A 24,928-nucleotide genomic window follows, 5' to 3' on the forward strand; every position below is an offset into this window, starting at 1 on the left:
TGGAGGCTGTGCTCTGTGCTCCATCTTGCAGGAGCAGCCAGGCATTTGGCCTTGGGAGGAGCTGGTGTACAAGGGCCATGTGTATCAGATGTGCCCCTGTCCCACGCGAAAGGTAGCTCTGCTCTCTCCCAGCCTGGCAGTCAGCAGGGGCTAGAGCCACACAGAGCAAAATAGAGAGCCTTGGGGAATGGGAGCCTATGGTCACATTTTGCTGTAGCTCTGGGCTCCATGCAGGTTCCAGTTCTGCTTCTGTCTACTTTCAAGGCGGTTTCCTCTATCAATCCAAATGTCTGTGGGGGTCATGGGATCTCTTGTAGTTTGGATCCCAGAGGTGTGTGGCAGGAGTGTGGTGCCTGGGAGTTCCTTCACTCACTCCTTCCCTAGGACCTGCTCAGGACCAGGAGCTGCTCTTGGCATTCTCGGTGACTCCATGCAGGTGTCCTAGCTTCCTCCTTCTTCACCCTCAGTGTCTCTGTCACCTCTCTATCAACTTTTTGTGTTTTCTCTCAAATGATCTGTTTGAACTATGATGTTTTACTTGAAATCCTGGATTCTCTTTGTGGGAGAGGCATTTCCTGGCTGTGTCTAGTCAGCCATCTTGTCCCTTTCCATGAAAGTATTTAAATAATACAAAGTATGTTTCCCAGCCACAATGGAATTAGATTAGAAACCAACAACAAAATGAAATTTGGAAACTCCACAAATATTTGGAAATTAAGCAATATATTTCTGAATGATTCAGGTCAAAGGAGAAATTACCAAAAATTTAGAAAGCATTTTAAATTGAATCACTATAAAAACCACACATATTACAATTTATGGGATGCAGCTAAAGCAACACAGAGAAAAATTCATATGACTTTAAATGCCTATATTAGAAAAGAAAAAGAATATTTCAGATTAAATGAAAAGCATCATAAGGGAATATTATGAGGAACTTTATGCCAACAAATTAGACAACTTAGATGAAATAGTCAAATTCTTAAAAACCCCATAAACTGCCAAAACTAACTCAAGAAGAAATGAAACATCTGAATAGATCCAAAATCTGTAAAGAAATTTGTAGTTAAAACCTTCTCACAAATGCAAACTCAGACTTACATGACTTTGCCAGTGAATTCCATCAAACACTTAACAAAGACATAAGACTGCTGCTCCACAAGCTCTTCCAGGAAATAGAGGCAGAAGGAAGAGTTTCCAACTCATTCTATGAAGCCATATCATCCTCATACCAAAGTAAGATAAGCATATTACAAGAAAAGAAAACTATAGACCAACATCTCTTCTGAATATAGATGGAAATATTAGAAAATAAAATATTAGAAATAAGAATATGAAAAAGAATTATACACCATGACTAGGTAGGATGCATCCCAGGAGTGCAACATTGTTTAACATCCAAAAAACAATTAATGAAATACATCGTATTAAAATAATATAGGACAAAAACCACATGATAATTTCAATATATGCAGAAAAATATTTGACAAAATTCAATGCCTATTTATGATTTTAAAAAATCTCAAAAGACTTGGAATAAAAGATAGCTTTCTCAGTCTGGTGAAAGCCATCTACAAAAAAACCTATGGCAAACATCAGTCTTAATGATAAAAGGCTGAAGACTTTCCATCTAAGATTGGGTAAAAGGCAAGGATGTTCACTCTAACCTCTTCGATTCACTCTAACCTCTATGGGAGGTTGTAGCCCATGCAAAAAGACAATAAAAGGTGTCAGGCCTCTGAGCCCAAGCCAAGCCATTGCATCCCCTGTGACTTGCACATATACGCCCAGATGGCCTGAAGTAACTGAAGAATCACAAAAGAAGTGAAAAGGCTCCGCCCCACCTTAACTGATGACATTCCACCATTGTGATTTGTTCCTGCCCCACCTTAACTGAGTGATTAACCCTGTGAATTTCCTTCTCCTGGCTCAGAAGCTCCCCCACTCAGCACCTTGTGACCCCCGCCCCTGCCCACCAGAGAACAACCCCCTTTGACTGTAATTTTCCGTTACCTTCCCAAATCCTATAAAACGGCCCCACACCTATCTCCCTTTGCTGACTCTCTTTTCGGACTCAGCCCACCTGCACCCAGGTGAAATAAACAGCTTTATTGCTCACACAAAGCCTGTTTGGTGGTCTCTTCACATGGACACGCATGAAAAAAGGAAAGAAAAGACATATGGATCAGAGAGAAAAAAAAAAATACAACTATACCTATGTGCAGATGACACAGTGGTCCATGTAGAAAAACCCTAGGGAGTCTACGCAAGAAACAACAATAACAACAAAACAAATCCTACAATTAATAAGGGAATTTAGCAAGGTCACAAGATATGTGACGAATATACAAAAATCCATTGTATTTCTGTCTACCTGCTATAAACAATCTGAAAATGGAATTAAGAATTTATAAAAGCATTAAAAGAATACCACATGTAGGAATACATTTAATAGACGGTATGCAAGTCTTGTACATGGAAAGTTTCAAAACATTATAGAGTCAGCATCATGCAATATACCTTCGTATAATAACAAACCTGCACATGTACTTCCTGATTCTAAAATAAAAGTTGAAAAAAGAAAAAAAAAAGACCTTGTAGAGATAATTTTTTAACTCTAAGTAAATGTACAAACTTTCAATGTTTTTGGATTGGAAAACTCAATATTGTTTAAGATGGCAATTTTTTCCAAATTGATCTATGGGTTTAATGCCATTCAAAATTCCAGTAGATTTCGTGTGGAGACAAACAAGCAGACTCTAAAAACTCTATGAAAACTCAAAAGACTGGCACCTGGAAAATTGGGTCACTCCCACCCTAATACTGCACTTTTCCGACGGGCTTAAAAAATGGCTCACCAGGAGATTATATCCCGCCCCTGGCTCGGAGGGTCCTACGCCCATGGAGTCTCACTGATTGCTAGCACAGCATTCTGAGATCAAACCGCAAGGTGGCAGCAAGGCTGGGGGAGGGGCGCCCGCCATTGCCCAGGCTTGCTTAGGTAAACAAAGCAGCTGGGAAGCTCGAATTGGGTGGAGCCCACCACAGCTCAAGGAGGCCTGCCTGCCTCTGTAGGCTCCACCTCTGGGGGCAGGGCACAGACAAACAAAAAGACAGCAGTAACCTCTGCAGACTTAAATGTCCCTGTCTGACAGCTTTGAAGAGAGCAGTGGTTCTCCCAGCACACAGCTGGAGATCTGAGAACAGGCAGACTGCCTCCTCAAGTGGGTCCCTGACCCCTGACCCCCGAGCAGCCTAACTGGGAGGCACCCCACAGTAGGGGCAGACTGACACCTCACACAGACGGGTACTCCTCTGAGACAAAACTTCCAGAGGAACGATCAGACAGCAGCATTCGTGGTTCACGAAAATCCGCTGTTCTGCAGACACCGCTGCTGATACCCAGGCAAACAGGGTCTGGAGTGGACCTCTAGCAAACTCCAACAGACCTGCAGCTGAGGGTCCTGTCTGTTAGAAGGAAAACTAACAAACAGAAAGGACATCCACACCAAAAACCCATCTGTACATCACCATTATCAAAGACCAAAAGTAGATAAAACCATAAAGATAGGGAAAAAACAGAGCAGAAAAACTGGAAACTTTAAAAAGCAGAGCACCTCTCCTCCTCCAAAGGAATGCAGTTCCTCACCAGCAATGGAACAAAGCTGGATGGAGAATGACTTTGACGAGTTGAGAGAAGAAGGCTTCAGACGATCAAACTACTCCGAGCTACAGGAGGAAATTCAAACCAAAGGCAAAGAAGTTGAAAACTTTGAAAAAACTTTAGACGAATGTATAACTAGAATAACCAATATAGAGAAGTGCTTAAAGGAGCTGATGGAGCTGAAAGCCAAGGCTCGAGAACTACATGAAGAATGCAGAAGCCTCAGGAGCCAATGTGATCAACTGGAAGAAAGGGTATCAGTGATGGAAGATGAAATGAATGAAATGAAGCGAGAAGGGAAGTTGAGAGAAAAAAGAATAAAAATAAATGAACAAAGCCTCCAAGAAATATGGGACTATGTGAAAAGACCAAATCTACATCTGATTGGTGTACCTGAAAGTGACGGGGAGAATGGAAACAAGTTGGAAAACACTCTGCAGGATATTATCCAGGAGAACGTCCCCAATCTAGCAAGGCAGGCCAACATTCAAATTCAGGAAATACAGAGAACACCACAAAGATACTCCTCGAGAAGAGCAACTCCAAGACACATAATTGTCAGATTCACCAAAGTTGAAATGAAGGAAAAAATGTTAAGGGCAGCCAGAGAGAAAGGTCGGGTTACCCACAAAGGGAAGCCCATCAGACTAACAGCGGATCTCTCGGCAGAAACTCTACAAGCCAGAAGAGAGTGGGGACCAATATTCAACATTCTTAAAGAAAAGAATTTTCAACCCAGAATTTCATATCCAGTCAAACTAAGCTTCATAAGTGAAGGAGAAATAAAATACTTTCCAGATAAGCAAATGCTGAGAGATTTTGTCACCACCAGGCCTGCCCTAAAAGAGCTCCTGAAGGAAGCACTAAACATGGAAAGGCACAACCGGTACCAGCCGCTGCAAAATCATGCCAAAGTGTAAAGACCATTGAGACTAGGAAGAAACTGCATCAACTAACGAGCAAAATAACCAGCTAACATCATAATGACAGGATCAAATTCACACATAACAATATTAACTTTAAATATCAATGGACTAAATGTTCCAACTAAAAGACACAGACTGGCAAATTGGATAAAGACTCAAGACCCATCAGTGTGCTGTATTCAGGAAACCCATCTCACATGCAGAGACACACATAGGCTCAAAATAAAAGGATGGAGGAAGATCTACCAAGCAAATGGAAAACAAAAAAAGGAAGGGGTTGCAATCCTAGTCTCTGATAAAACAGACTTTAAACCAACAAAGATCAAAAGAGACAAAGAAGGCCATTACATAATGGTAAATGGATCAATTCAACAAGAAGAGCTAACTATCCTAAATATATATGCACCCAATACAGGAGCACCCAGATTCATAAAGCAAGTCCTGAGTGACCTAAAACTATTAAAGTTCTACAAAAATATAGGAGACATTTTAATGACATTGATGAGGCAAAGATTTCATAGATATGACACAAAAAGCATGAGATAGAAAATACTCATATATTTGCCATCATCAAAATTAAAAACTTTTGCTCTTCAAGAAGATACTCTAATGGAAGTGAAAAGCAAAGCCACAGATTGGGAGAAAACATCTGCTAACATACATCCAAAAATGGACTTGTATCTAGTATTAAAAAAATGTACAATTCAACTATAAGACAAACAACTAAATTTAAAAATAGTTAAATTTGAACAGACATTTCTCCAAAGAAGATGTATAAGTAGCAAATAAGTGTATGAAATATGCTCAACATCATTATTCGTTAGGGTCACACAAATTAAAACTAAAATAAGATACCAGTAAACTTCCTCTAGAAAGGCTAAAATTTAAAGGGCCAAACCAGGTGTTGCCAAAGATATGGAACAACTGAAACTTTCATATGTTGTTATTAGGAATGTAAAATAACAAATCTCTTTAGAAAACAGTTTGGCAGCTTCTTAAAAGGTTAAACACATACCTACCATATGACCTAGTAAACCCACTTGTAGGTATTTACCCAAGAGAAAGAAAAGTATATGTCCACTCAGAGACTAGTACATTAATATTAATAGCATCTTTATTTGTAAAGCCTCAAACTGAAAATAACTGAAATGTTTATCAATAGGTAAATGGTGAAACAAACTGTGGTGTGTCCATAAAATAGAATGTTAACATGAAAAAGAAACAGAAAGAAAAACAGTACAAACTATTGATATATGCAACAACATAAATGAATTTCAAAATAATTATGCTGAGTGTGGGAAGTCAGATTTTTTTGAGTGCTATATGATTCCACTTATATAAAATTCTTAAAAATAAAAAAAACTAACAGATAGTGGGAAGAAAAGATTAGTGGTTTCCTAGGGATTAGCAGGAAGGAAAAGGGTATAGGGAATCTTTTATGGGTGATGGAAATATTCAGTATCTTGATGTAGTGATAGTTTCACTGGTGTATAAATATGTCAAGATGCATCTGCTTGTACAATTTAAATGTGTGCAGTTTATTGTATTTCAGTTACACCTCAATAAAGCTATTAGACAAATAAAATTCTTTCTTTGTATTTTAAAGCATTCTTGAAAAGACTGGTGTAGAGATAATAGAAATAATGGTCATCTAGCAAATAATGAATATTCTAAACATCTGAGCTTTGCACCAGCTGCTATGGTGATACACATAAAGTAGAAAACAATCTTGCCATCAAACACCTTAGTGTCCAGGGAGAGAGAAAGATTCAACATGGAAGAATCACTAGAGGAAGTAAGTAATTTATACAGAGTAGCACAAGCTTGCATGAAAGACCTAGGCCCAAACAAACTGTATTCATGGCTTAGGCCAGACAAAAGCACACAGGCCTGGCTGAACAGGGAAATAGAGAAAATATTTATCCATGCTGTATGATGTGAAATGCAGAAAGTCTCCTAAATATCTCCTTCACCAACATGCCTATATTGCCTAAATGTTCCTAATAGGTCAGAAAACTAGGTTTAAAGCTCCTCTCAGGTAAGCCACTGTTGAGATATACTCATTTTGCCTGGGAACTTAGATCTCTTTAACTTTTCCTATGACCTTTATTTCATCAAGTGTGCCCAGTGTCACCTCATGAGTTCAAAAAAAAAAACAAACAAACAAATAAAAAAAAGTGAGTAAGTACTGTATTCTATGGAAAATTGGCAAAGAAAAAAAAGAGAGTGGTAAATTTCCAACACTGATGTTTTACAGATTGTGAAGAAAGGAATTGAGGAATCTCTAGACTACTTCTATAATTTGCTGTCTTAAAGTGCATCAGGAATTTAGAGAGTTGCACCTATAATTTCAATATATTGAGAACTCCAGTGAGATCTCAATATATTTCAGATTGCTGTTTCCTTGCCATTCTGAAGTAAGATGGTTAGCATATCTCAATTGCTCAACACTTTTACAAAAGTAACCTATTGAAATAAGAGCAATATGATCTCTGTAGAAAAAACAATGTGTTACTAATTTATTATTCTCTGAGTGAGGAATGAGGAAAGTAGATTAGAGAAACCCATGATGCAGAAATATATTATTCATCTAATATGTCCCTAGCAATTAGATCATTGGAAACCACTCCGATTCTAAAAGTATCTTTGAAAAGTTTTGTATGTTAAAGATTATTAAAAACTGAACTACTTCAGACTGTTGGAACTTTGACATTGGCAAGGAACGAATAAAGGAAACTTCTCAGAGTAGGGAACTATTTCTTTGTTTGTTTTGAGGCAGGGGCTTACTCTGTCACCCAGGCTGGAATGTAGTGACACAATCTTGGCTCACTGCAACCTCCCTGGCTTAAGCAATCCTCCTACTTCAGCCTCCCAAGTAGTTGGGACTACAGATAAATTTTGTATTTATCTGTACTATGCCCAGCTAAATTTTGTATTTTTTTCAGAGGTGAGTTTTGCCATGTTGACTAGACTTGCCTCAAACTCCTGGGCTCAAGTAATCTGCCCACCTCAGCCTCCCAAAGTGCTAGGATTACTGGCATGAGCCACTGCCCTGGCAAGTAGCAGTTTTGATTGAGGATCTGTCAAGAACCCATGCTTGGGTTGACCTCATTTAATAGCTTTAGATTTATTCTACAACACAATAAATGGTGCACAAGTGTCTCTAAGTCTGAAAATGGCATGAAACTATCCGGAAGTAAAGAATCAGTCAAGATTTCAAAATAGACTGCAGGAACATTTCACAGGTTCTTGCCAGGATGCAGGTGAGTCAACAGCGTATTACTCTTTTTGAAGGGGTCTCTAATATTAGGTATGTGCCAAGAAAAGTTTTCAGAAGCAATTGGGTGTTATTCTCTAAGGACTCATTTTGTGGACTGCTTTGATTTTTGAAAGAAATAAACAAAATATTGGTCATCAACGAAAAGGAAACTGGAAATAAGATACGGAATGTTCAGAGACTATAACCCCTGGAACAGTGTGTTACGTTCTGACTGCTGATCCTCAATGTTGAGAAAATGGAATAAGTAAAGGACAAGAAAAATGAGCTGGAGGATGAGGAGACAGACATGAGACAAACCATGAGACATGATTTAAAAACTATCAAACCGTGAAGCATATGGATAAAGTGATCATAGACTCATTTAACATTTGTGGCTTAAAGAAATCCTAGTAAAGAAGACAAACTAAGCATTAGTAACCTTTATTTACAAATAAGGAAACTAGGGCTTATAGAAGTTAAATTAGTAGGATCATACAATCACCAAGTAACAGAGCCATATCTTCTGCTACAGTGTGCTTTTTACTCTACTCACAGTTACCTCTTGACTTAGTACAACAGATTATACACTCATTACTCCCAATAAAGCAATACTTAAGAGAAGTGTAGGTTGACAGAATGAAAGGGGGTTAGACAGATTGGCGAAAAATTGAAAAATTGAACCATAAATGTTTCCTTGCAATAACCAGAGTACATTAACTGAATAAGGTAGAAATTAAATAGAACAAAAGGGGAGTCCAGTATAATAGGACCTATGAGTTGAGTACAGCAGAATAAAAGAAAGATGCCATCAAGATAAAAAGAACAAAGCTGGAGGCATCATGCTACCCAACTTCAAACTATAACTATAAGGCTGCAGTAACCAAAACAGCATGGTACTGGTACAAAGACACATAGACCAATGGAACAGAATAGAGATCTCAGAAATAAGATGGCACATGTACAACCATCCGATCTTTGACAAACCTGATAAAAATAAGCAACAGGGAAAGGATTCCCTATTTAATAAATGGTGCTGGGAAAACTGGCTAGCCATATGCAGAAAATTGAAACTGGACTCTTTCCTTACACCTTACACAAAAATTAACTCAAGATGGATTAAAGGCTTAAATGTAAAATCCAAAACTATAAAATGCCTAGAAGAAAATCTAGGCAATACCATTCAGGACATAGGCACAGGAAAATATTTCACGATGAAAAAGTCAAAAGCAATTGCAACAAAAGAAAAATCAAAAATTGGGATCTAATTGAACAAAAGAGCTTCTGCACAGCAAAAGAAACTATCTTCAGAGCAAACAGACAACCTACAGAATGGGAGAAAATTTTTGCAATCTGTCCATCTGGCAGAGGTTTAATATCCAGAGTCCACAAAGAACTTAAACAAATTTACAAGAAAAAAAAACAACCCTATTAAAAACTGGGCAAAGGACATGAACAGACACTTCTCAAAAGAAGACATTTATGTGGCTAACAAACATATGAAAAAAAGTTCAATATCACTGATACTTAGAGAAATACAAATCAAAACCGAATTGAGATACCATCTCATGCCAATCAGAATGGCAATTATTAAAATGTTGAGAATAGATGCTGGAAAGGCTGTGGAGAAATAGAAACACTTTTATACAGTTAGTGGGAATGTAAATTAGCCCAACCATTGTGGAAGGCAGTGTGGCAATTCCTCCAAGACCTAGAGACAGAAATACCAATAGACCGAGCAGTCCCATTACTGCATATATACTCAAAAGAATATAAGTCATTCTATTATAAAGATACAGGCACACATATGTTCATTGCATCACTCTTCACAATAGCAAATACATGGAATCAACCAAAATGCCCATTAATGATAGACTGGATAAAGAAAATGTAGTACATATATACCATGGGATACTATGTAGCCATAAACAGGAATGAGATTATTTCCTTTGCAGGGACATGGATGGAACTGGAAGCCATTATGCCCAGCAAACTAATGCAGGAACAGAAAACCAAATACCACTTGTTCTCACTTATAAGTGGGAGCTGAACAATGAGAACACATGGACACATAGAGGGGAACAATATACACTGGGGCTTGTAGGGCAGTGATGGGGAAGGTGGAGGGAAAGCATCAGGAAAAATAGTTCATGCATGCTGGGCTTAATACCTAGGTGATGGGTTGATAGGTGCAGCAAACCACCATGGCACATGTTTACCTATGTAACAAACCTGCACATCCTGCACATGTACCCCAGAACTTTAAAAAAAAAAAATAGAAGTGAGTCAAGCAAGGAAAATCAGGCATCAAAGACACATCTTCACAAATTTACATAGGCCTGATCATCCATATGTAAAAGGTGTAGCGAACTCCTTAGGAAGCTACACACCAACTGCAACACAAGCTGCTCAACATTAGTCTGGATTTTCTCTTTTCAAAGGTTTTCAGAGATTACAGCCCTTTTTTTTGAAGTATTGGGAAAATATGATTTCTTATAAATGGATGATTTTTGGAAACATCCCAAAGTTATTTGAAATAAGCTGTTTTTGGAACAAATTCATTGAAGTACATGAGCAATAAGTTGGGTAGTACCATCTGGGCATATATGGGTCTGAGACTTGTATTATTGTATGGCCAGGAAGTTGGCTTGAAGGGAAACAGGGCCAAAGCTTGTCTTGTCTTAGGACCTCCTGACTGAGATTTTAGTTCCACTCCTTCACACTATCTTTGTCCCACAGTGACCCAATTGTTGGGTGAATTTTCTGAGAAGGGGTGGGTGTTTCATGATTTCCTTCGTTGGAGTGAATAATTGAAAGTGGAGAGTGATATGTTAGTGCTTCCTTGAAGGATGTAATTAGGTAATATCATGCAAGAAGGAAACTGTCATAAAGCTAATAAAATGCAAATGAGAAGGAACTGCACCATTGCTCATCTGCATCATCTCTTTTGCAGAATTTAAGATGAAACAATAGAGAAAGAACCAAGAAGTTACATACATTCATCAGAATTGCTGGAGAGTCCTGACCTCTGGCCATCGATCAAAGGGAAGCATTCACTACTGAAAGTTTGTCTTCACTGTACTGGGTATTCAACTTCCTTGAAATTAAAAGGAAGAAGGATAAAAAGTGGTATGCTGAATGGATTAAAGGTAATATTTTGATTATATCAACAGTTTTCAAACTTTTATAACTCATGAGCTGTTTGGGAATATTTCAGCATATGGTCAGTCCACATCTGAATTATCCTGCCCACAAAAATGTCAAGGAAATACTTCTACTGCCCTTTCTGAAGCCATCTTAATCCCAGGAGTTGAACCAATTTCAAAGTCATTGATAACTGCATCAGCCAATATTTGTCCAACTGTTTTGAAATGCATTTCTATTTCCTGTCACACCTACCTCTTTGGCTAATGCATTCATTTTATGAGTTTCAAAAATTACCATCTCCCTGTCCCAGTTCTTTAAAGTTGTTGAATAAGCAAATCTCTGTTCACTTTATTTATACTACTTATGGTTATATAGATTTAATTACTTCTAATTAGATTTCCATACTGGAAGTACAAATCTAACCTTAAACAAAAAATTCTTTTTATAATTCTCAATATCTCCAATTATTTTGAGCTTGTCTTCTCTGGATCTTTTCAAGTTATGGCAAACTTGGTTTTGAGGCATAGCAGCAAGAACTACATAAATCTTTTCAAACAGAGATATACCAGTATAAATCTTGCTTTCCAGTATAGTCCTTAATGATTTTCTTCATTTTCTAGGCCTTTTTGCCTGATGCAGAATATTGGTACCTATGCTGGGGTCAGTATTTAATGACTCTGGGTCTTTTTCTTGAGCAGAATCTAAAGGATAGTCTTTCATTTTATAGATGTGTTTTAGATTATTCATAAATTCATTACTTTTTCCTCACACACATTATAACATCTCTTAAGGCTCTGCCCATTGACATGACTCTCAGGATTATTCTATAATGTCTGTCTTCTCTGGGGCGTCTTCTGTCTGGGGAGATTTGTATATCTTGGAGTCTGAGACTTCACTGTGTACTCCTTCCTTATCATCATTTATAAACCTATTCAACAGACTCTGCCCCAGAATGGATTCTTGAGCAATCTTGAATAATTACATGAGTATCCAAAGATACTGATTTTAGGAGAACAAGGTTGTTGGGTACAGGTAGTTAATTATTCCTAAAACCGAATATGTCCAATACCTATGTCTTGAGAAGCTCTAAGAGAGTAACAGAAGAGCGATAATGGGATGTGACAATTGCCTGCACTGTCTTTCTAGGCTGAAAATCCAAGAAGTTTACATGCACTGAATTTTATTTCCTTTATTTGCCTATTTATTCACTCCAAGAATTCAGGATCCATGTTGCCGTAGTGGAAATTGGTTATTTCTGTTTTAGTCTTGAATTGTCTAATTTTGTTCAACTTGCCTGGTACAGAGGGGAGATTCACCAGTGGGCCTCACCTGTAAGTGAGGGTCACATCTGTAATTCTCTGATCTCATGATGCAGAAGTAGGCCACATCTTCCCTTTTCATCCTTGGATTCCTGTGGAATTTGCAGATGCACAGATGGAAGTCATTTAGTCTTAGAGAGATACCTTCATCTGCTTTGTCAATTGATAATGAATAAGACTGAGTTGAATGTATTTAGAACGTCTTGGCTATAAATTCCTCCATATAGCTTAACCCACTGTTTCCTGCAGTATGCACCCCTTTACCAAGAGAGAGAAAGATAGAGAAAGAATTTCATGTTTCTGTGGGTTTTAGAAGGCTATAGGAAGGGATTTTTGTTTGCCCGCTTTCAGAACTTATTAATAGACAGTTATTGAATACCTATCTTGGGCACAGAAATAATCACATTCTCTCCTGAGAATTTTGAACCCACAGTCAAGTACAGGTGTGGAAATTTGATGATAGAATTAATACCAATGGAAAAAGGGGCCTACAGAACTGAAAAAGTGGCCACTAGTGATGACAGTGACCTGGGAGGGAGCAACGCAACCTAGAGAGATAGTGTGGGGAATCATCACGTTCCATTACAGCGCCCTTCTCTTACTCTCTTGGAGCTTCTCAAGCCACAGGTGTAAGTCATATTGGTTTTAGAGATTATTAGTAACTACCCAAACCCAACAATTTTGTTTTCCTGAACCTAGAAATGTCCTGTTTCCAACTTTATATTTTCATCAACTTCTTTTTCTATGATGTGTGAGAAACTAGAATATTCAGTGTGCTTTCTTGAACACCGGCCTTGTTTCAACTCTTTAATGAGTGGACTATTCTCTGAAGTTGGCCCTCAGTCTTACTCTGGGTTCATCAACCACGGTCAAGATTTGTCCACATGCACGTAGCAGGAGCACTTTTCCAAGAATTGTAAAGGAGCCACAGTGCAAAGCCTTCTGGACCTGGGTCTCATGTGAAAACTCAGCAATGAGCCTCCTGGCCTGAGGTGAGCCTGTGGAGCACCTTGTCACAGCACGCATATGATGTATATAAAAAATGAACACATTGTATTCCAATTACACTGATTTGATCTTTACAAACTATATGGATGTATTAAATTGTCACATGTACCCCCAAAATATGTACATCTATTATGTATCAATAAAAGAATTAACATATTTTTAACTTCTTTTTGGTAGAGCCATAACTTCTGGGGAGCAATTAATTGCAGAAGCAATTAATCTGGCTATTGACTGATATTTACTCAGGACAAGGAAAACTATCATTACTAAGTAAGATGTGCAAGAAAGATTAATTCACAGTAAGCAAGATTTTTGTAGCTTGTACTGCTATAAATTTGTATTACTGACTGACATTGGGACCATCTACATATAAATTCTACAAATCAGGACAGAACAGTGACCTCCTCAAGGGCTCATCATACTTATCTCAGTTTCCAGAACTCAGCTATCAATCTGAAAAGGTAACTAAAATGGCACTTATGAGAACCATAGATCGTTAAAGTTAATTATCCATATTTGTTAATAATACAAATAATAGTTAATATTTATAATGCCCCTACCAGGTACCAGGCTTCATGCTAAGTACTGTATATTTTTAAATTTTTATTTCAATAGCTCTTGGGGTACAAGTGGTTTTTTGTGACATGGATGAATTATACGGTGGTGAATTCTAAGATTTTAGTGCACCTGTCACCCAAGTAGTGTACGTTGTACCTAATGGGTAGTTTTCTTATCCTGAGACCCTCTTCCAACCTCCCACTTCTGATTCTCCAAAGTCCATCATATCACTCTGTATGCCTTTGTGTACTTATATATGCTTTATATCACTTAATCCTAACAACAATACTATGAGGTAGATACTATTATTTTCCCCAATATATAGTCAGGCACCACATAGTTTCAGTCAATGATGGACTGCATTTAGGACAGTGGTCCCATAAGATTATAGTGGAGCTGAAAAGTTTCTATCATCTGTAATGTTGTAGCCATCATAATGTTGTAGCACAACCCATTACTCATGTTTGTGGTGATGATATAAACAAATCTCCTGCATTGCCAGTCACATAAAAGCATAGCACATACAATTATGTACAGTACCTAATACTTGATAATGGTAACAAATGACTATGTTACTGCTTTATATATAATATTAACTATACTATAGTTTTTTATTGTTATTTTAGAGTGAACTCCTTTTACTTATGAAAAAAAGGTCACCGTGGCCGGGTGCAGTGGCTCACACCTGTAATCCCAGCACTTTGGGAGGCCGAGGCAGGTGGATCATGAGGTCAGGAGTTCAAGACCAGCCTGGCCAAGATGGTGAAACCCCGTTTCTACTAAAAATACAAAAATTAGCCGGCCATGGTGGTGGGTGCCTATAATCCCAGCTACTCGGGAGGCTGAAGAAGAGAATTACTTGAACCCGGGAGGCGGAAGTTGCAGTGAGCTGAAGTCATGCCACTGCACTCCAGCCTGGGTGACAGAGCAAGACTCCGTTTCAAAAAAAATAAAAAAGAAAAAAAGGTGACTGTAACACAGCTTCAGGCAGGTCCTTCAGGAGGTATTTCAGAAGAAGGCATTGTTATTCCAGGAGATGACAGCTACATGCTTGCCCCTGAAGACCTCCCAGTGGGACAAGATATGTTCTGTGTCTTAGTTTTTAACAAAAAATTTTAAAAAGTAAAAAAAAAAATAAAAAATTTCTAAAATAGAAAAAACTTGTAGAATAAGGATATAAATAAAAAATTTTTGTACAGCCATATTGCATGTTAAGCTATGTTATTACAAAAGCCAACAAGTTAAAAAATTAAAATTTATAAAGTAAAAAAGATATAGTAAGATAAGTTTAATTATTGGAGAAAAAAATTTTAATAAATTTAATGGAGCTCAAGAATACAGTATTTACGAAGTCTACAATAGTGTACAGTAATGTACTAGGCCTTCATATTCATTCACCACTCACTTAGGGACTCACCCAGAGCAACTTGCAGTCCTGTAAGTTCTATTTATAGTAAGTGCCCTATACAGGTGAATTTTTTATTTTAAATACCATATTATTACTGTACCTTTTCTATGTTTAGATATGTTTAGATATACCAATGCTATTGTGTCATAACTGCCTATAGTATTCAGAACAGTGACATGCTGTACAGGGTTGTAGCCTAGAAGCAACAAAACGATATCATATAGCCTAGGTGTGTAGTAGGCCATATCTTCTGGGTTTGTGTGATTATACTCTATGATGTTATCATGGCACACAATCACCTAACAACGCATTTCTCAGAATGCATCCCTGTTTTTAAGAAATGCCAGGCTGTATATAGATAAGGAAATTGAGGATCAAAGAATTTAAAGAACTTCATAAGATCACACAACTAGTAAGTGGTAAAGCCAACATTCAAATTTAGTTCTAAGTGTCTTCTAGGCCTAAGGTTTTCTAGGTCCAATTGCGTCAAGTAAGAAAGAAAGAAGAGGGAGGAGGAGCAGGAGGAGGAGAACTGACTACAAGTAGAATTTAGTACAATTGAACCAGAAACTTTGAATCAGGTTGTGCAAAATGTCAAAAGCTGTGACTTTTTGTAAGAAAGCAATCAAGTCTCCTCTGACTTTCCTTAGGGCATCACCAGTTCTTGAGTTGTCTTGAGTTGCCTCTTCTATAAAAGGGTTCCCTATTTAAGTTTCCTGTCAACATGGTTGTGGCATAATAAGAAATATATTTGATATTTGTCCCAGACTCCTAGCACAGAGCTCCTAAAACCCCAGAATTTCCTGAGTGATAGGAATGTCTTTTGTTACTCATAATGATGTCGTTTTGACCATACCTGAGTTTATGCTAATAAGATGACTTAGGTGGGGTCATAGAATTTATGCCAAAAAGATAGACTCAGGATCGGAATGGTCATTAGAAAAATTAAGAAATTAGAAGGTTGAAATTTTCACCTCCACCTACCAACCTCCTGAAAGTAGGTGGTGGAGCTAATGATCAAGTTCTATAAAAACTCTTGAAAAATGAGACTTGATGAGTTTCTGCATTGGTCAACACATCAAGGTGCTCAGGGGTGGCACACTAGAGAAGGCATGGAAGCTCCCCTCCATACTTTGCCCTATGATTTCTTCCATCTAGCTGTTCCTGAGTTGCATTCTTTATAATATATTGGTTAACATAATATACTGGTTAACATACTGGTTAACATAATATACTGGTTAACATATACAACTCATATAACAAAATTGAGAAAAGAAGATTTTTTAAAAAGACAATGAAAATACCAAGCCACCACAATCACCCCACCCCCCAACAAAGAAATAAAATAAAGAGTTTCCCTGAGTTCTCTGAGCTATTATAGCAAATTACTGAACCCAAGGAGGGGATTGTGGGAACTCGTGAATTATAGCTATGCTTGAGATTGGCATCTGAAGTGGGGGTAGATTTGTGGGACAGCCCTTAACTTGCGGGATCTGATGCTAACTCCAGGTAGAGAGTGTTGGAATTTAATTGAATTGTAGGACACCCATTTGGTGTCAGAAAATTGGTTGGGTGTCCTGTGTGAAAGTGTAGCTATGTGTGTCTTCCAGAATGGTGTATTTGCAAAGTTGTACAATCAGCGAAGGTCATAATGTATGGTTAGTCCTAATCCTATTATCATGTAAGCAAATAGTACTGGCTGTTTTGACCAAGAGTTACAGTGAAAATTACTTTTTAGAGCCCTGATATATATACAAATTGCCTGAGTGATCTTTCTGAGTGAAATAAATATTATATCACATTTACTTATATATTTTTCCTTATGTATTTCTGTATGCTATTTTTCATGTGAGGGTTTTTACTCCCATTAAATTCCTCCCTAGAGGGAATCTGTGATGGCAGCAATATTTATTCTAAATATTTGGGTCAGAGTAACTAAACAGAAAGGACCTTTTTGATGAAAGTAGATGTATGAAAAGAGACATTAAAAGTGATTAACTGCTCTGTGTTAATTTGGCAGTAAATTATCTGGAAGTAAGTCTCTCAAAATTCACTGTCACTGAATTTGTTATGACTTAATGTTAACCCAGCTTCTCAGTGCATACAACGGAATGAGGAAAAACATATAGGGTTATAGACAAAACAACTAGGTGATGTAATTCCTGCTTTTAAGCTCATCAGATGAAGCCATAGAAATAGGGCTTTTGTTTGTTTGTTTTGTTTTTCAGTCCAAGCTGTAAGCCAGGCTGGTCATCTTTGCCCCTGAGTTTAGGTTATCCACACTGATGTTGCTATTGTTACTACATGACAGAGCTGAATTTCCACCCTTTCCTAACTCTGCTTATCCTTAAGAAACAGGATGCCTTCGATAGAAAGTTCTCTTTGTAACCAGACCAGCTGAGTCTGGCTAGAACCAAGATAGCTGACCAAACAACTTCAAAAAGATCTCGGGCTTCATTATAATCTCATTTCCATGCTAAATGACACTTCCAGCAGTGCTATGACAGTTGACAATTACCATGACGATGACCAGAAGAAGCCATAAAAGGACAAAAAGAAAGGCAGCAGTCCAGCTCCAGAAAGTTCACTATGCATTTCTGGAAAAGAAAGGAATATTCCTCTCCTTGTTTTTAATATCCAACGCCTTCATTAGAGAAATCCTATATTTTAACCTCCTCAACCATCACTTGTTGAGAAGTTGATCTATGAGCCATGTTCCCACTTCTCCGTTCCATGGCCATGAAATGAAGCCTGAACTGCTTGACACTCATTTTCAGTTTTGTGTATTGGCTTCATGACACTGAACAGAAAAAGACCTCATCTTTTGGGAGACCAGCTTTGTCACTAACACTGTGTATTCATTTTTAACCATAGTATTACTAAGAAAGAGACTTGGCCACACTTCTGTGGCTCTTGGAGGAAGAAGGTTGTATGTTTGGCAGCTCAGCCCAGGACTGAACTCCCAGGAAGCAAGCCATGGCCCATGTAGGATGTGCATGTTGTTTGTGGAGGTCACATGTTTCTGTAGAAAGCACTCAAACCTAGCGGTCAGAGAGGACTGGATTTGAATGCCAGCTTATCTTCCTTACAACTGCATTATTCATACAAAAATTAGAGGGAACCTTCCCTCTAATCATCCTCTGACTGACATTGTGTGTGTCCTAGCATAGGCATCTCCCCTGCAGCCTCATCTACGGCAGTGGTCTCTGTTAGAAAAGACAGCTTGTGCCTATTCCTGACGAGTCAATGTTATCCTTAAAAAGATATCTGGAAATCACTAGAAAAATCATTCCACTCATGAAACTGTGTGTTTCTTTAGCTTCTCTAAGGTGTACCTCAAGTTTTTTCGCCTTTTGTAGCAAGCCATAAAAGATACAATATATATAATATGTACAAGACATATGTACCATGTATATGTATTGTACATCCCACTCACAGCTGGATTTCTTTAATCACTTTTCTTGGGATAAAAAAGAAACAGAAATATCATAGAATCTCAATTACATTTTATTTCTCTGGTGATCGGCTTCCCAGCCTCATATATCCATAACAAAATTGAGAAAATAAGTATTTTTTGAAAAGACAATGAGGCCGAGCACGGTGGCTCATGCCTGTAATCCCAGCACTTTGGGAGGCTGAGGCGGGTGGATCACGAGGTCAGGAGATCGAGACCATCCTGGCTAACACGGTGAAACCCTGTCTTTACAAACAATACAAAAAATTAGCCGGGCGTGGTTGCGGGCGCTTGTAGTCCCAGCTACTTGGGAGGCTGAGGCAGGAGAATGGCGTGAACCCGGGAGGCAGAGCTTGCAGTGAGCTGAGATCGCGCCACTGCACTCCAGCCTGGGTGACAGAGCGAGACTCCGTCTCGAAAAAGAAAAAAAAAAAAAAAAGGACAATGAAAATACCAAACCACCACAATCACCCCATCCCCCCACAAAAGAAATGATGCTAAGAGCTGACATGAAATGCAGAACTCTGCTGGTTGCCAGTGCACACACAGACACAGCAATAGCTGACAGCATGACAACAAAGTAAGAGCAAAAAAACTTTAAAAACTGAGGACAACTATTTCAATAAGTACAGCAATATGAGCCACTCGGCAAAGGACCAAACTTTCCACACCTCAACAGTGGTTATGGAAATCACTGTATTACAGTAGGATACTTTTTTTTTCCAAAAAGATAATTCTTAGCTATCAATGAAGTATTAAATTGTATTTAACCTACTTTGCTTAAGAAAGCAGTGAAATGTCTAAGACTATTTTAGAAGATCTTTCAGAAAAATGTTAGAAATTTAAAATAAAAATTTTAAATGTTTAAATTAGTTTTAAGTTTAAAAATATTTTTTATTTTTATTTTTTGTTTAAAAAATAAGTTTTAAAAATTATTTTTTAAATTTAAAAAATAATTTATGTTGAACAGTTCATTCTGGGGTAATACAGTTATCTCTGTCTTTGATAAACTCTACCAGTAAATCTCACATTTTTAGGAGCTCACATTTTAATGTGAGCTTTTTTTCCTCCTAAAATATGCATGCGGCTAGTCATATTTGAGCTTGCAATTCTGAATACTATTGAGAAGGCTATGAGAGCTACCGAGTGTTTGTTCTTGTTCTGACTACCTGAAGAGTTAGCTGGTCTTTCTTGTGATGTTACCAGATATCATCATCATTGATATTTCTGCGGCACGTAGTGTACCTGGAATGAATTCACTGACGCCCTGGTAATATGGCCTATGTAGGACTAGGAAAAAAAAAAGGTATAATCATGTAGTATTGGAGCTGATAGCAGGTAGAGATGTCTAACCCAAGAGTTTTAATTTAGAGATGGAGAAACTGAGTTCCAGTAGCTTCTCAAGGTGCATGGCTGGTGAATTCACAGCCCAGGACCAGAATGTAGGTCTCCAGATTCCCAGCCCCAGCCAATGCCCCTTCTATCATGCTTCCATCAAATGTGAGATAATGATGAGGCCTCTGTGGCAACTTTGAGATATCTTCAGAAGTGCCCCAGAACCCATCAATCAGGTAAAAATCCCCGTTTAGACATTTAGTGAAAGCTACTATTGAAATAATGAGAATGTAAAGTGATCTTCATTAATTACCTACAAATGTTCAACTAAGCCTTTGCATTGATAACTCATATTTCTACTGAAGAAGTCAGTAAGAGAGATAAAGAAAACATTTAAATTCACACTAATCATTAGTTAGTAGATTGTTTCTCACACCATGCTCCAGTCCCAAGTTCCAAGGCAGTAAGAGAGAGAAAGAGGGCGTGGGGGACAGGGGCTCCCACCAACTGAGCAGCTCTTCAGCTACTGGTATATATTTTAGAATTCTGCGTGAGGTTTCTTCATTGAAATAATGTATTGCTGGAAATGAGGTCTGAAAAACCACTTCATGTTACCCGAAGTGCTGGGCCTAGTCCCTCCGCTGGATGCTCTTGCCCTTGGAGCCTGGACCCCCTGTACCACAGCCTGGTGCTCCCTAGGCTTTGACTGCAGCCTCTCACTTTTCACCTTTCTTGACCATGCTCCTTCTCCACCTGGGAGGTCTTTGAGAAATTTGCTACTTTATTGCAACTAAGGGTTTGTTTAAGAGAGGCTTTAGATAGCAGTTCTCTACTGGATAGATGAGCAGCTTCCCTTCACATCTGGTTCCAATATCCTGGGTAGTCTTCTTGGAATCAATAGTTCATACCCTTCTACAAATGTCAAGCTGTGAATAGCAATTGCAAATCCAGCTACTTTGAAAGTTGCCATTATAGTGTCAGTCTGAAACCATTGCATTTATTTAATAGTTAGTAATTTGTGAAGATTTGTATGGAGACTATTTATATTTTTTCTTAAATTGTGGTAAAATATTCACAACAAACTTGTTAGCTTATAAACAATAGAAATTTATTTCTTACAGTTGTGGAGGCTTGGGAAGTTCAAGAACAAGGCGTCAGCAGATTCGGTGTTTGGAGAGGGCCTGCTGACTGGTTCATAGAGGGAAGCTTCTTGCTGTGTCCTCACATGGTGGAAGGGACAAACACACTTCTTCAAGCCTCTTTTAAAAGAGCATTAATATTATTCACCAGGGTTCCACCCTCATGGACCTAATCACCTCCCAAAGTCCCCGTCTTTTAATACCAGATTTAAATATATGAAATTTCTTTTCTTTTTCTTTGAGATGGAATCTTGCTCTGTCACCCAGGCTGGAGTGCAGTGGCGTGATCTCACTTCACTGCAACCTCTGCCTCCTGGGCTCAAGTGACTCTCCTGCCTCAGCCTCCTGAGTAGCTGGGATTACAGGTGTGTGCCACCACACCTTGTTAATTTTTGTATTTTTAGTAGAGACAAGTTTTCACTATGTTGGCCAGGCTGCTCTTGAATTCCTGATCTTAAGAGATCCACCCACCTTGGCCTCCCAAAGTGCTGGGATTATATAAATACATGAATTTTAAGGAGACACATTCAGGCTATAGCAGTCCTTATTGGATTTCTGATTTGCAAACATTTTCTTCCATTCTGTGGGTTGTTGTTTCATTCTGTTGATAGAGTCCTCAGATACACAAAAGTTTTTATTTTGTTAAAGTCCACTTTATCTATTTTTTCTTTTTGTTGTCTGTGCTTTTGGTGTCATATTTAAGAATTCATTGCCAAAGACAATGTCATAAAGATTTTATTGCCTATGTTTTCTTCTAAGAGTTTTATGGTTTTAGATCTTATATTTAGGTGTTTAATCTATTTTGAGTTATGTTTGTGTATGGTTTAAGGTAAGGGTCCAACTTCATTATTTTGCATGTAGATATCCAGTTTTTCTAACATCATTTATTGGAAAAAACATCTTCCCACCTATTAAATGGTTTTGGAACACTTATTAAAAATAATTTGACCATATCTGCAAGGATTTAGTTCTAGGCTCTCTATTTTATTGCATTGGTCCATATGTCTGTCCTTATTCCAGGATCACACTGTCTTGATTACTGTAGCTTTGTAGTAAGTTTTGAAATGAGGAAGTATGAGTCCTCTAACTTGGTTGTTTTTTTCCAGATTGTTTTGGCTATTTGGGACATGTCACAATTTGACATGAATTTCAGGATTGGTTTTTCTATTTCTGCAAAAAATACTATTGGGATTTTGATAGGAACTGCTTTGAACTTATAGATCACTCTGGGTAATATTTCCTCCCTTCTGCTAGATTTGGGTTTAGTTTGCTATTTTTCTTAGTTTCCTGAGATGCACAGTTAGGTTATTGGTTTGATATATTTCTTCTTTTTAAGCATATTCATTTACAACTATAAATTTTTGTCTTAGCATTGCTTTTGCTGCATCCCATAAATTTTGGAATCTCATGTTTTCAGTCTCATTCATCTCAAGGTATTTTCTAATATTCCTTGTGATTTCTTTTTTGATCCATTGGTTGTTTGAATGTGTTAATTTCCATATTTTTGTGGCAGTGAGAATGGTCCAACCTGGTGATATGCAGTAAGGGGCTATATTAACTACAGATAATTTAAAGCAGTGATAAAATTAGTGGACACGCATCTGCTTTTTATTATTGTTATGTGTTAGGAATTGTAAAAAATGCCAGTGATAAAATACTCTTTCCTGAAAAAAAAAACCTTTGTGCATATAATAATCTAAATAATCACTGTAATTACTACTGAGTTTTCGTAATATATATTAACCTCCAGTTAACATGTTTTTATCCTTTCATACACATTATCTTCTACATAACAGTTAATTCAGAGAACTCCTAGTTATACACACAGGTTCTTTTGGCGAGGAAGAACTCAAGTTCTATTTTTCTGTCGTTACAATGATAGAGCTACTATTATTTATTTAGGTTCTACAGTTTATATGCGGGGAATATATAATACCACAGGGGTTGGAGATACAAACTGCACCCCATAGGAACTTGAAAATCCCAAGCCACAATAAATTTTTAAAGTTTTCACCAAAAACAATTAAAATGTACGACAAATTTTCTGAAGAAATTTAGTGAAAAAATTTTGACTGCAGACATGTTTGAAAACGCCTTGCAAATTACTCTGAAGAAACAATGACATGGAGAACATTGCAATTTCTGGAATTTTTGTGATATGGTTTTTTAAAATGAAACTCTGATAAACTTTGTTTAAACTTTTCCTATCTGTATATATGTTTCATATGAAAGTAACTTTTCAATATTAAAAGTAATGAGAAGCATGTACTACCCATTTCCTTATTGTTAAATAAGTACATATATAATCCAAAATCATTAGCTAGTGCAGTAAGTCTTCATTGATGATACGTTATCTATACATTTCTGCCATTTAAAGAAGTTACAGTATATACTCAATGTAAGTATAATTTCTAGGTGATTTTTAAATTTCTAGAGCCTTGTGTTATAACTTATAAAGTAAATAATACTTGATTCATAATGCTGCTAAAAATGCTTGTGGCAGCATGTTTCTTTGATCCTTTCAAATCTGCTATCAGCAAGTTCTTTTTACTTCAGAAAGTGGGATAGATGAGGTGTCACGTATTTTGACCTATTTAAGTGGTCTGCAAATAAAAATTTTTGAATGCTATTGATATAAAAGGACCAGAAAATAGATTATTCTTGATCAAAACTCCTCACATCTATGAATTTGTTGAAATTTCTCACGTGCTAATGCTGATTCCATCACTACTACCCTGGGCTCTTTCAGTTTCTTTTCTTTAGCGTATGTCAGCTAGAGAGAAATAAATTTAAAAGGGTTAAACAAAGCAGTGTATGTTAACTGTAGTAAATAAAATATAGTAAAATGCAAAGAGAAAAATATTCTTATTCCATATCCAGAGAGGAATAACTACTGGAAGATACATATACCACCCTGCAGTGCACAATCTGACTTTTTCCACTAATGCAAACATTTCCTCATTTAATTACATTTTTCAACACCATGACTTTAAGTGGCACATATGATAATTAGTTCAACAAAACTGCTGTTGAGTTTTTAAACTACTTCTAATTTTCCCCTACTATGAATATTGCTGTGATGGACATCCCTGTAAAATAGGCATACATACAAGCACATATACTAGATTATTTCCTAAGGATACAGTTCAACAATTCAAATTGACAAACCAAATTCCACATCCATTTCTAAAGCCTTTGATTCCTATTACTAACTTGCCTTACAGAAAGGAAATGCCAATTTAAACTACCTGCAACAAATCATGAGAATGCCTTCTTCCCCACCGTTTTTCCAATTTTAATTTGGCAGAGACTTGGGCTTTCTAAATGCTGAGTGGAAAAACCCACTAGAGTTGTGATGATTGGAGGTAAGAGAGAGGGGGAAGAATAATTGATGAGCAGAGTTCCTGAGAAAGACAAGAAGTGGTGAAATTTGGAGCGCAGGAGGAGGAGTCAGTCTTAGACAGGAAGGACCACTGTCCCTTGGAGTGTTGATGTAGTCAAGCGGATGGCAGGCAGGGGCATGAAGTTGAAGAAATCTCTCATTAATACCCTCTAGTTTCTCTTTGAAGTAGGAAGCAAGGCTTAGCAAGATTAGGTAATTACCTCTGGATCATGTTGTTAATGAGAGATCAAGCCAAGATTGATGTCACCTCTCCCAACTCAGTGATACACTAGTAATTTTAAGTAATTCTCACTAGAACTACTTTAAAATTT

The 24,928-nt window shown here is 37.5% G+C and overlaps 1 protein-coding gene and 1 long non-coding RNA gene across 2 annotated transcripts in view; both read left to right on the forward strand.

Annotated features, from left to right (window-relative positions):
* LOC112130782 (uncharacterized) overlaps positions 1-13,474 on the forward strand; it is a 146,977-nt gene extending 133,503 nt beyond the window's left edge. The window contains exon 4 of the long non-coding RNA XR_002912990.2: positions 10,800-13,474. This is a non-coding gene — a long non-coding RNA (uncharacterized LOC112130782). The remainder of the gene's footprint in view (positions 1-10,799) is intronic.
* The window catches only part of LOC100447686 (neuroblastoma breakpoint family member 12), a 2,265,351-nt gene that overhangs the window by 937,151 nt on the left and 1,303,272 nt on the right, over positions 1-24,928 (forward strand).

The sequence above is a fragment of the Pongo abelii genome, chromosome 1 (assembly GCF_028885655.2).
Source record: "Pongo abelii isolate AG06213 chromosome 1, NHGRI_mPonAbe1-v2.0_pri, whole genome shotgun sequence".
In the NCBI taxonomy this organism is placed as follows: Eukaryota; Metazoa; Chordata; class Mammalia; order Primates; family Hominidae; genus Pongo; species Pongo abelii.